We start from the raw sequence: 11,388 nt of genomic DNA, 5'->3' as shown, positions 1-11,388 counted from the left end.
CGCCGTCCATGCTTACGGCCCCGCGGCCGCGGCGAGCGAGACGGGCGAGGCCGCGCTCCGCGTCGGGATCGGGTCGCGGCGCTGTTCCCTGGAGCCGCGGAGTGCGGGCCGCGCTCCCGCAGGCTGCTCAGTCTCCGCGCTGCTGCGCTCCGCACCCGCTCAGACCCGGCGTGTTAGGAGGGCGGGGCGTCCGTTGCCCGCCCATGGTCCGCGCGGTGAGGCGGAGCCTGGCACGCCCACCTGGCCTCCGGCGCTCACGGCCACCTGCTAGCCGGCTCCCAGTCCCCGCGTAGGCTCCTGTCCTGGCTCCGCAGCTACGCAGATCTGCAGCGTTCCTCATGCTACCGCTCCAGGAGGCACTCGTGGCCCCCAAAGCTTTTTGGACTGCCCCGCGTAGCTGCTGGCCACGGAGGGCCCCATGTGTCTCGGAGAAGACTCACAGGCTCACCACCTCACCTGGTTCAGCGGGTATGCCAGACCTCGGTGCCCTGTGCCAGGGCAGAATAATCAAGCTAGAAAACGAAGACCCAGAGCCAGTGATTCCCCCATCCCCTTTCAAGAAGACCTCAGGAAGACGTCTGAGCCCCACCCCCATCCCAACAGGGGCAAAACTTGGTTGAGGGATGGAGTGCCCTTCTCTCTCTTCACCGGGATCCATCAGAACCTCATCACTTCACCAGGAGGGCCAATACTGTAATCATCCCCATTTTGCAGTTGAGCATACCAGGCACCCAAAGGCAGAACTTATCCACCCTAAATCCCAGAGCTCCTAAGACAGGCTGAACTTGGATATCAATGGATAGGGATGTGGAGAAGCTTCCAGAGACCCCTTGGCCCACAGTATTCTTCCTCACCCACCTCTGTTAAATGCTACCTCCCCCACTTCTCACAGATGGGCTCTTCTCTTGGGCATCTTGAACCTTGTTGCAGAGAGGTGTCTTATGCCAAAGACTACATTCCTAGTTTCCAAGTCCTACTTTATGCAAGGCCCTGAACTCACACCTCTTACCCTGTCCTCTGTAAGCCTGTGATGTGTAGTCATTGGCCCACTCCAGAAGAGGAAACAGAGGCAAGAGGAGGCAGCTGGCCCAGGGGAGATGTCAGGCTGTTCTCACATTGGTCCCTGGCCCCTAGGCTGGCACACTGTCAAACACACTCAGACATGTGGTATGCCTGTGGGCTGCTGGATCTGGAGCCTCTTTCATAGAGTAACTCAAGCGACATCAGACCATCACAGTTGGAGGGGAGTGGAGGTGTCAAGCTGACTTACAGGAGCAACAGGACTTCCTGAGGCCTTGCAGGGTACTGGCAGTGAGTACTGGAGCCAGCAGAAACAATTGGGAGCCAACATCTCTTCCCAACTCTGTTCAGTGATGCTTGGTGATGCTGGGAGAATTTACACCATGGAAATGGGCAGACACTACAAACTTGGACTTCTCCTCCCAGAGAGTCATGGTTCCACAGTGTAATGGCACTGGACATTTGATACATGCCTGCTATATACAGACTCCAGTCCTCATGTCTACTTGTGAAACAGGCATCCTGCCCAGAGTCCAGACAAGGAAGGGACAATAGTAGAAACCAGCTCTGCCAAGCTGAGGAGACCCTCTGAGGTGGGGATCTGAGCAGGACTCCCCAGAGTGGGGGCCTTCCAGGCAGAGGTAGGGTAAGAGGAGATCTTTCTGTCTTCCCTGTGGAGAATAGAGACCCCAACCTTGCGCTGCCATCTGCATGTCTCACTCTCACTAAGCCTCAGTATCCCCTCTGAAGAATCATCCTGACCATCCTAGTTTGTCTTCCTTTTAAGGCTGCAAGTTTCTCCAAGACTTAGTCCTCCAGGTCCCCCTGAGTCTTAAGCCTGTGACAGGTGTGCCCAGACCTGTCCAAGGGAAAACTGAGAAGAGACAGAGCTATGCATATTCCAGATAGATGCACACCAGTCTGGCCTCCTCCTTGCTCCCAAAGGGGCATACTGGGTGGCATGCAGATACTGTGCCTACCTAGTGATGGAAAAGACAACTGGCAATTCGCATTATTGCCTGTGGGCTGCTGCTCCCCCTCAGCTCACAGATGTGCATAGTATGGCAATAGTATCCCCATACATCACAGGGGCAGCCCAGGTACTGGGGGAGCAGGGAGAACCTGCCCTGAGTGCTATGTTCACTCTGAGGCCCTAGGGGTAATTTCAGGCACACTGCTTACACGTCTCCTGTGATAGGAAGCTTACCTCCTCTGCTGACCCACGACCATTGGAGTCCACATCTAAGCAGCTAATGAAGTCACAGTCTCCTTTGAAAGGAAACTTAGGCTAGGCCCTGGAGCAGGTCCTGAGATCTGGGAAGGGGAAGCCTGAGGCATCCATGAACAGACCTTGGGAACAGAACTTTGCCAGGATCACTTTGTGTCCTTAGCCAAGTCATTTGATATCTCTGAGCCTCCATTTCCCTGGCTCTGACAGGGAGAAGCCTATCTGTTTTACTGGTTGTCTGAAGGCTGGTATGAGTCAGGCCTGTAGAAGACACTCTGAAAATTGTGCTTCAGGCTGATGATGACCGTACCTCTCTTTGTTGCCTGAACAGCCATCTCAACAGCTGTCAGGCCAAGTGGGTTGATTATCTCCATGTCACAGATGAGTATCTTGAGGCCAGGCCCAGAGACTTTTAGACTTTAAGTAGCTTGCTCAAGGCCACAAAACCAGCCACAGTGCCCCTCCCACTCCCACTCACCACAGTTGTCATCTCAGCTACCTAAGACTCCAGTGCCAAGGGAGCCCCAAATCACCCCAAGTCCAGCCTTCCCTGGTGCCCCAGCCTGGTCAAGCCAACAGGCATCTTCAGGCACATTCATGCAGATGCACTTCTGGGGTCAGAACCCAGCAGGTGACAGAACCATGTCATCATTTTGCTCATCTATAAGATGGACATAATAGTCATGACCAACAGTGTTGGGCGCTGTCAGTGTTCAATAAAAGCTCAGTCATGGAGGCAGGGAGGTAGGGGTAAGGGCTCACATTCTGCTTCTGTTCATCAGGCTTCAGCAGGCTCACCAGCAGGAAGTGGAGGGTCTGGCCTTGCCCAAGGAAGCCCAGTCACCAGTTTCTGCCTCTGAGTGGACTCAGGCAACCCAAGGCAGTCTAAGTGGTCAGACCCAGCACAGCTGGGCCACTTCTTAAGCCCTCCCACAAGCCACAGTACAGGGAGGACTCCTTACCACAGGGGACCACTGGCTCACTAGACCACTATGTGGAGCCCACTCCAGTAGCAGCAAGACAACAGGGAGCCCAGGTCCTCTGGGAGCTCAGGTCCCATGGAATGGGAGGGCAGACCTGGAAGAGCAGAGTGGGAGGTGGTAGGAGTGTCCTGGGAGGACAGGGATGGAGGCAGGGTTGGCCTCTCAGGGACCCGAAGGAGGGGGCAGGGGGCAAGCGTGTGGGGTGGGGGTTATGTGAGCCTCTGAAGCTCACAGTGAGGTATGTGCAGCTAGGAAGGCAAATGCTGGGCCCCTCTGCTCTGACCCCACCCAATGGGGCTCTCCACCCAATGGAAGCCACGGCATATCTCACATACCATAAAATTCACTCTTTTAAAGTGTAGAATTCAATGGTTTTTAGAATCTTCACAGAGTTGTATGACCATCACCACTCTCTAATTCCAGGACATTTTCATCTCTCCAAAAAGAAACTCGTTCCCATTAGCAGTCACTTCCCATTCTCTCTTCCTCAGCCACAGGCAACCAATAATCTAATTTCTGCCCCTATGGATTTGCCTGCTCTGTATTTTTCATAAATGGAACTTTACAGTATGTAGTCCTTTGTGACTGGCTTCTTTCATTCAGCATGTTTTCAAGATTCAGCCATATTGCAGCAGATATCAGTACTTCATTCTTTTTTTATGGCAGACTACTATTCCACTGTATGGATTTACATATTAATTTCTTAAGAGCATGTCCTCATTAAAGAAAATCTATAAAACAGAAAAACTGAATAAAAATTTTCAGTTATCCATATGTTTCTACCCAACTGTGACTCCTAGGGTGCCCCCTGTAGCAGGCATGTGTCTGCTGGTGGTAGCTGTCCTTGCAGGAGACTCAACAGGCTCGTATCAAATAAGTTATTGATATCCTGTTTTGTTTGATCCAGAGAACAGATATCTTGAGATGCACAGGTGTTTGAAATCTGCTCCCCACCACCATCTTGCTGTACAATCAGGCCAGATGGAGGAGAGGCCATCAGCCCCCAGCATTCCCTGAGGGACCACTCCCAAACTATGCCACTCAGCTCCAAGACCCAAGAATTTTTTTAATGGACACAACTCTTAGAAATGGTTTATTTCCATTTTCTCTTTAAGAATCTAAGAAATAACCACTAATACTCAACGGTCATTCCCACTTGTTCAGCAGCCTGAGCGAGGGGGGCTGCAGACTGGTCTTGGTGGGGAACTGCTGGGTAGGTACCAAGGGCACCCGCACACTTTCACAGCATCCTACAACCTCAAGGGAGTTTTGGCCAATTCAGGAGCTGGAGCAATGCATTAGCCCTGATGTTCTCTGGGGTCATAGCCTCCCTTGGCTTCTCAGTCTCTTCTGGACTCAGTAAAGGTAGATCAGGCATGAGAAGGTGCTCGCAGGAGGAGGTGCTGGTGTCCACCACCTAAGACCTGCTGGGTAAGCCCCCTTTCAGCATCCCAGAGCCAGATTCAAGTTGGTCTGCAAACAGAAGGATCAAGTAGTCTAAGAGGACTGCATGGATCATGAAATACGGGGATGAGTAAGAGAAAACACAAGCCATTTTCCACATTTTCATCTCTCTTTAAAGCCCCAGGAATTTAGCCTATGGATCTTGAGAAACTAGTAGCCATCCAAAATGCGGGCAGGTCACTGAGCCCAGTGGGTTGTAAAGCCACAAGTAAGTCAAGCAGCTGAAATAAAGGTAATGATGATGATGCCAGCACTACTGAGTATGTGGTATGTGCCCAGCACCAAGCTACATCTTCACAGGACTTCTCCTGCTCACCCCATGGTGTCCTAGATGTGCCCTGCCCCATTTGCAGATAGAAAGCGGCAGAGAGGTGACCAGACCTGCCCAAACTCAACACCTATAGACAGTAGGACTTGGAGGTAAACCAGCTGGCTCGCCCACAGCCCACCCTGAACTGTCTCTCAGCCTGCAGCCACTAATATCCAACCTCCTTCAGGCCCCTATGGCCAGTCCCTGCACTTTGGCCTTTGTTAACTCCAGGCACTGGCCCTCAGCCAAGCTGATACGTGGCCCTTGGAACCCATTTTATCAACATCTCTGTCTATGCAGCTGGTGTTGATGGCGGAGGTACTGAAAGGAGATTGAATGGGAAGAAAGCATCTTTTCCTGGTTTTGGTTACCATCAATATCTACTGGGCAGAGGGGACAGAAGGCTTTGGCCTCAGAGCTGGTCACACTGCACCCCTCTGAGGGAATAGTGAGCACATAGCAGCCACCTCCCACCTACCAGGCCCTGAGCACCACCTGAGGTGGCCACCCCACTGAGCTCTAGGCTTTCTTCTGCCCCACCCAAGTGCAAGCTACTGTCTAGGCACTGCAGAGCACCCGTTGTGCTCACTCAGCATTCCAGCATCTGGCACCTACTCCTGGTGTGGAACCTCTCTACTGAAGTTATCAACGTGGGTTCTCTTTGCTGAATAAATGCTCCATCCAATCTCAGCCTCAGCTCTAGTTTCTCTGACTGTGAACTCCTTCTTCTTTGGGACTCCATCTTAATGGACAGGCCATGGAGTCAGGACCCTCCCCCCTTAATTCTAGTTTGATGTCAGGCCCAACATGTCTATCCACTGTCCTCCAGGGTGGCCACCATTCGGTGAGGCCTTGAATTCTGGCTATGTTCACCTCTTGGCCTTGACAGCTCATGCCAGCATTCACTAGCCACAGGGCCACCACTCCTGTCTTGTCCTGCTGCCTTCAAATGAATTCACTGGGCAGATTAGCACAGGCTTCTTGGAAAGCAATTCACAGAGCAAGGGTCTAAAAAATGTTCACACCTTTTACATCAGTAATCCCCTTTTGGATAATTTACACAAATGAAGTCACCAGCTATGCAGACAGTGGTACGTAAAGATGTTCACTGAAGAATTGTTTACAATAAGCATCATGGATAATATAAATGTTCAGCAATTAGAAAATGGTTCAGTAAACTATGTTATTCCTACATAATCAAATATGATAAAACGCTTCGAATGCTATTCGTATTTATTATGACATAGGAAGTGATTAGAGATAATAGAAAGTGACAGTGTACAGGAGAAAAATCACACCAAAATGTTAGTAGTAGATACTTTGCTTTTGTGCACTTTTCCTGCACTTTGGACAAGAGATAGTTCTACCTAACTTCTGACCCACGTCCTTGGGAATTAAAACTATGAAAACTCTCATGATACCATGTTCCACCAGCAGGGTGGCAAAAATGAGGAAGTCTGAGAGTGATAGGAGGCACAGCCACAGGGACAGACTCCTCCAGTGGCAGCAGTCCACTGTTCGTTCACATGGACAACAGTCACGAACATACACACCCTTTGTTAAATGAAATCAAAAAGAGTGTGGAGGCTTTGCTAGAAATAAATGATAAAGATTTATTCAAAGGTCTTAGAGTTGGCAAACTAGGAACGCAGCTAGGCAAAAAATGCAGAAATGTTCTGAAGAAGAAAGAAAAGAAGTAAAAAATATGTTCTTGATTATTATCAGTCCTGCATTCTATTATTAACCCTAAGCAACCCAAAGATGGTTATCAGTCAGATGTCAGGCAGACAGGATGATGAATGCCAAGTGGTCCAGAAGATGGGTACCAGGAGGTCTGGTCAGTCCCAGTGGTCTGGATAATGGATGTCAAGTAGATGTATATGTGAGTCCTTCAAAGACTAATTTGCCTGGATCTGTGAACCCTTCAGGGGATAATTTGAGAGTTACTGTAGGTCCAGATGCATATTCAGGTATTGATGCAGGAATGGAAAGTTCAAAAAAGTTTAAGTTCTCTAATTAGTTAGAATAAGAATGGAGTCCTTCCTCATGACTCAACCTTCATAATGTTGATAATTTTAGCATCTTGGTTAGAATGGCTCATTTTATATATTCCCTATCTTTACTCCTTCCTCATCTTGGACACAAGGACCCTATCCCCAGGAATTGACCTGAGCATTTACATGTTGATGCTCAAGGACAGAACAATTTATTATAAGTGACTTTATTTTTTTCCATATTGCAGTAGGGCTCATCTGGATTCCTTTAGTTATGTGTGTAGGGGGTGCATTATCTCCACATATTACTTCCTCCAATGTCTGGGAGTGAGTCCCTCCATATGTTAGATGGCAGCCTGTTCAAAGAGCCAACATGCCAACCTCAGGCATCCCTCTGAGGTGGAGGACAGAGGCTTGGCCTGCAAGCCCACAATGTGAGTGGGGGCCAGGAAGCTAAGTGGGGGCCAGGCCCAGGTTTCAGCTTTTTCAGTTCATTCCAACTTTGTGCTTTCCCACTCCTGGCAGCACAAAGATCCCTCCCAAACAAAGCCAGCAGATTGGAGACACCACATACCATGTGGACACGGTGAAGCCATCTGACACACCACAGATAGCCTTTCATACCATCACAGGGCGTGTCCCCCAACACCCTGCAAGTACTGTCACTCCCTGGGTTGGGTTGGTCCAAGCCTAACACATAGTCCTGATTTAAGGTACTGAGACCACCCCATGAAGTAGAAATCGTGACCACATTTTACAGATGGAGAGGCCAGCCTCTGGGATTCTGATCACTTCCGCAAGGTCACAGGCACATGATGGGTCCATGGGGGGATAGATGCAAACTGAAGCAAAAACCCAGCCACCCCACAGGTACCCCACAGGCGCTCCACAGGCAGGGCGGGCAGGGCAGCAACTCTTGCCTCAAGGTACACAATATAGCACCTCCCTCAAAACCCCACTGTGGCTAACACAGGGTTGGCATGAGCTTGTTTTTGTTTTTCTCAACTTTTATTTTGAAAAACTTGAAACAAAAAAATTGTGAGATTTTGCCACCATTGCTTTTTTATTCATTCTCTCTGCATACATAGCACATGTTGATCATTGCTATGTTCTTTTCAAGCGCTGCTGCTTCTGCCCCCTCTGCCCCTTACCTGTCTTCTGGACTAGTCGCCTGCTGGGACCTGACAAGCTGTGGCTTCTCTTTTCTGCTCGCAGACTCTGGGCTCAGAACTAAGAATACTTCCGATTCTATTTGTGTCCCCTTCTAACAGTGCACATTACTCAGGACACTTTTCTTGCAAGTGAAAAAACTCTAGCTGAAACTAGCTTAAACCAAAAGTGAATTTATTGATTCATTTAGTGGAAAAACTGATTAACATCTGCAGTTTCAGGTGTGGCTGGATCCAGGTGCTCCAGTCATTTGTCTAGAACCCTCCTTCTCCCCTCTTTAAACTCTGTTTCCTTCTATGATGGTTTCATGTGCAGTTTGACCTTTCTTAGATATGTCACCCACAGCCTCTGGAAGCTCCATTCCTTACTTGTCCATTGATGGCCCTAGGAAAAGCTCTGGGACAAATCTTATTGGCTGACAGGTCAAGTACCCATCCTTAAACTATCCTCCTGGACAAGGTTGGAATGCTCCAATGGGCCAGACCTGGGGCACATGCCTCCTGTGGATGGCAAGACCAGATGTGAGAGGAAGGCTTCTCCAAACCGAGGGGGTATCAATCCACCTACACCCTGACCTTGGCCTTGGAGAAGCAGGCTGGGAGTGTCCCAGATAACCTGGTACACAGAAGGTGCTCCTTAAATGCTAACACCACCTTCCCAGGCTCAGCACTCTACACATACCTGCCAAGGGAACAGATGGTACCCTCGCGGGCTGTCAGGCTATGAAGTCTGTTTTTCAGGTTTTATGTGAACTGCACATCCAGGAATGAAGTCATTGATTAATAAACCGCAGCAGTGACCATTCAATGAACAAATCCTTATCAGTCTTAGAGATAGAGTTGCCATTTTGCAAGATAATTGGGCACCAATGACCTGAAGCATCCTCTGCTTTAAATAAAGATCTGAAATAGGGCTGGCCCCCACAGAGCGCCAGCAGGGTACTCCAGGCAGCCTCAGTCCAGGGGCATTGTCCATGTCAGCACCACAGGAATAGTCAGACCAGAGCCGAGCCCTAGCATCACAAGATAAGGAAAGTGGGGCAGCATGTGCTGCATGGACATGACGTGGCTCTGGTCTGTATCTCTGAGGATGTGGAGCTGGGGTGGGAGTGGAATGGAGCAGGGTAGCCTTGGGCCTGAAGCTGATGGGTGGAGGCCAGCACAACTGCAGACAAGAGCAAAACAAGTATTTTAATAGATGGAGAAACCAAGTCCTGGAGTGGAAAAGGGAGCTACCCAAGTAATGTAGGGAGGAGGCAAGAGAATTAAAATGTTAATCAAGCCACATTCAGAGACTGCAATATGCTGATTAGCCCTGCAGCCAGGCCAGGACAACACCTTCAGAACAAAGGAAGAGTTCTACTGGGATTGCTAACAGCCCATTCTATATTGTGAAGGGGAGACAGGAACCAAGTGTTATTCCCTGTGGCTAAAACCATGGGGAACCTATGGATTAAAGGCAGGAAATTGCCAGCAGGCCTTTCACTCTACGTATTCTTACCTTTTCACACTACATACTCTTCCCCTTTCTCACGATATGTACATATCAAAGGAAATAGGAATTAAAGAATGACATATAAACTGAATTCTCTGAATGCTCAGGGTCCCTCTCAGTGTCTTTACTCTGTCTGTCTCTTGCACTATCCCTCTTACTCTCTGCCTGAGAGGAAACCACACTCTGTCTGTGGAGTGTTACCCCTTTTTTATAGACTTTCCTTTTGACCCTAACTTTGATATGTGTGTTGAATTCTTTCTTCACTCTTCACCAAAGGACCCTCTTCTTCTCTCAGTGCAGGGCTTGGTCTCCCCGTCACTTGGGGAAATTTGTCCTGTCTTGCATTACAAGGGCTTGCAGTGAATAGGCCACAGAACTAGGGTTCCAGGTCCTAAGGAGGGTTTGTCCCACCCAGAGGGAGCTTGCTTCGAACATTCATCAGATGTATGCGTGTGTCAGTTTCTGAACAAGAACAATGGGGTGCTGGGGCAGAAAAAAAAACGGCGTAGATGGTAGAGGTTCTGTTCATCCCTCTGGCAACCAAATCAAAGTTGTGACAAAAACAAGGAGCAAACAGCAAGAAAAAATCACCTAGGATCTAGATAAACAAGCCATACAACTAGAGAGAAATCCAAAAAATCACTCTGCAACGGCAGAAGGTAGGATGGGGCGAGGATGCGAGGTTGCCCGATCCTAAGTGGCTGAGCGGGAGGGAGGCTCTGGAAGTGGCAGCAGCAGATGCCTCCTAAAAGGGTGCATCGGTGAGCGGACTTTTGTGGTGACAGACCTGCTCACTCTCAGCATCGGTGCTGGTTGAACTGCGCTCAGGGGGCACCAGGGACTTACAGTGGGACACTGAGTCGTTGGAGTAAGGGCCAGGGCAAGACTCACTCTGTACAGAAGTGCCGGCAGTATCCATTGTTCCTCTGCGGAGCCCTCTCCACTCCCAGTGCGTGAACTCAGTGCTGCCATAGCTGTGACATCATCATACTGGATAACAGGTTGCTCTGCCCAGAGAATTCCCTGAAACTCCGCCTCCCCCAACTCACGGTCCCACCCAAGCCACCTCTAGCTGTGTCCTCAGCGAGTCAGGTTCTCCTTGCTGAGCAGCGCCTAGACTCACACTGAAGGCAGCTGGCCTCAGTTTCTGGTGTGGCCTTTTGAGGCAACTATAAGCACAACATCTGTTGATTGCTTGCTGAATCTTCACAGGTGGCCCCAGAATGGCACGGGCTGGGGCTAAATTTGGCCTACAGCTGAACCCCTCTCAGGATTGGTCCACTGGACACCTACACAAATCCACACTAATAAGACCAGCTCCATTGAACACCTACACAAATCCACACTAATAAGACCAGGAGACTTAGGAGCTTTGCTTAATACATAGAAACAGACATGGAAAGGCAGCCAAAATAGGAAGACAAAGGAGCAGAAACCATATGAGAGAACAGAACAGAGATCCAGAAATAATGGAGTCAAGCAATCCAACAGATGCAGAATTCAAAACACTAGTTAAAGATGCTCTCAATGAACTTATGGGAAGTGTAGATGAATTCAGCGAGAACTTTAACAAAGAGATAAAAAACATAAAAATGGAAATGGAAATTATAAAAGGGAACCAGTCAGAAATGAAGAACACGTTATCTGAGATGAAGAGTATATGGGAGGGAATCAACAGAGTGGATAAAGAAGAGGATCAAACCACCGATATAGCGAATGGGGACG

The 11,388-nt window shown here is 49.3% G+C and overlaps 1 protein-coding gene across 1 annotated transcript in view; it reads right to left on the bottom strand.

The window, feature by feature from the left end:
- Nucleotides 1-11,388, bottom strand: part of WNK2 (WNK lysine deficient protein kinase 2) — a 138,536-nt gene that overhangs the window by 107,591 nt on the left and 19,557 nt on the right. The gene's annotated exons all lie outside the window — the stretch shown is intronic.

The sequence above is a fragment of the Pteropus alecto genome, unplaced genomic scaffold (assembly GCF_000325575.1).
Source record: "Pteropus alecto unplaced genomic scaffold, ASM32557v1 scaffold129, whole genome shotgun sequence".
Classification (NCBI taxonomy): domain Eukaryota; kingdom Metazoa; phylum Chordata; class Mammalia; order Chiroptera; family Pteropodidae; genus Pteropus; species Pteropus alecto.
The sequence above is the reverse complement of the archived record's forward strand: the minus strand, read 5'-3'. Positions and strand labels throughout refer to the sequence as shown.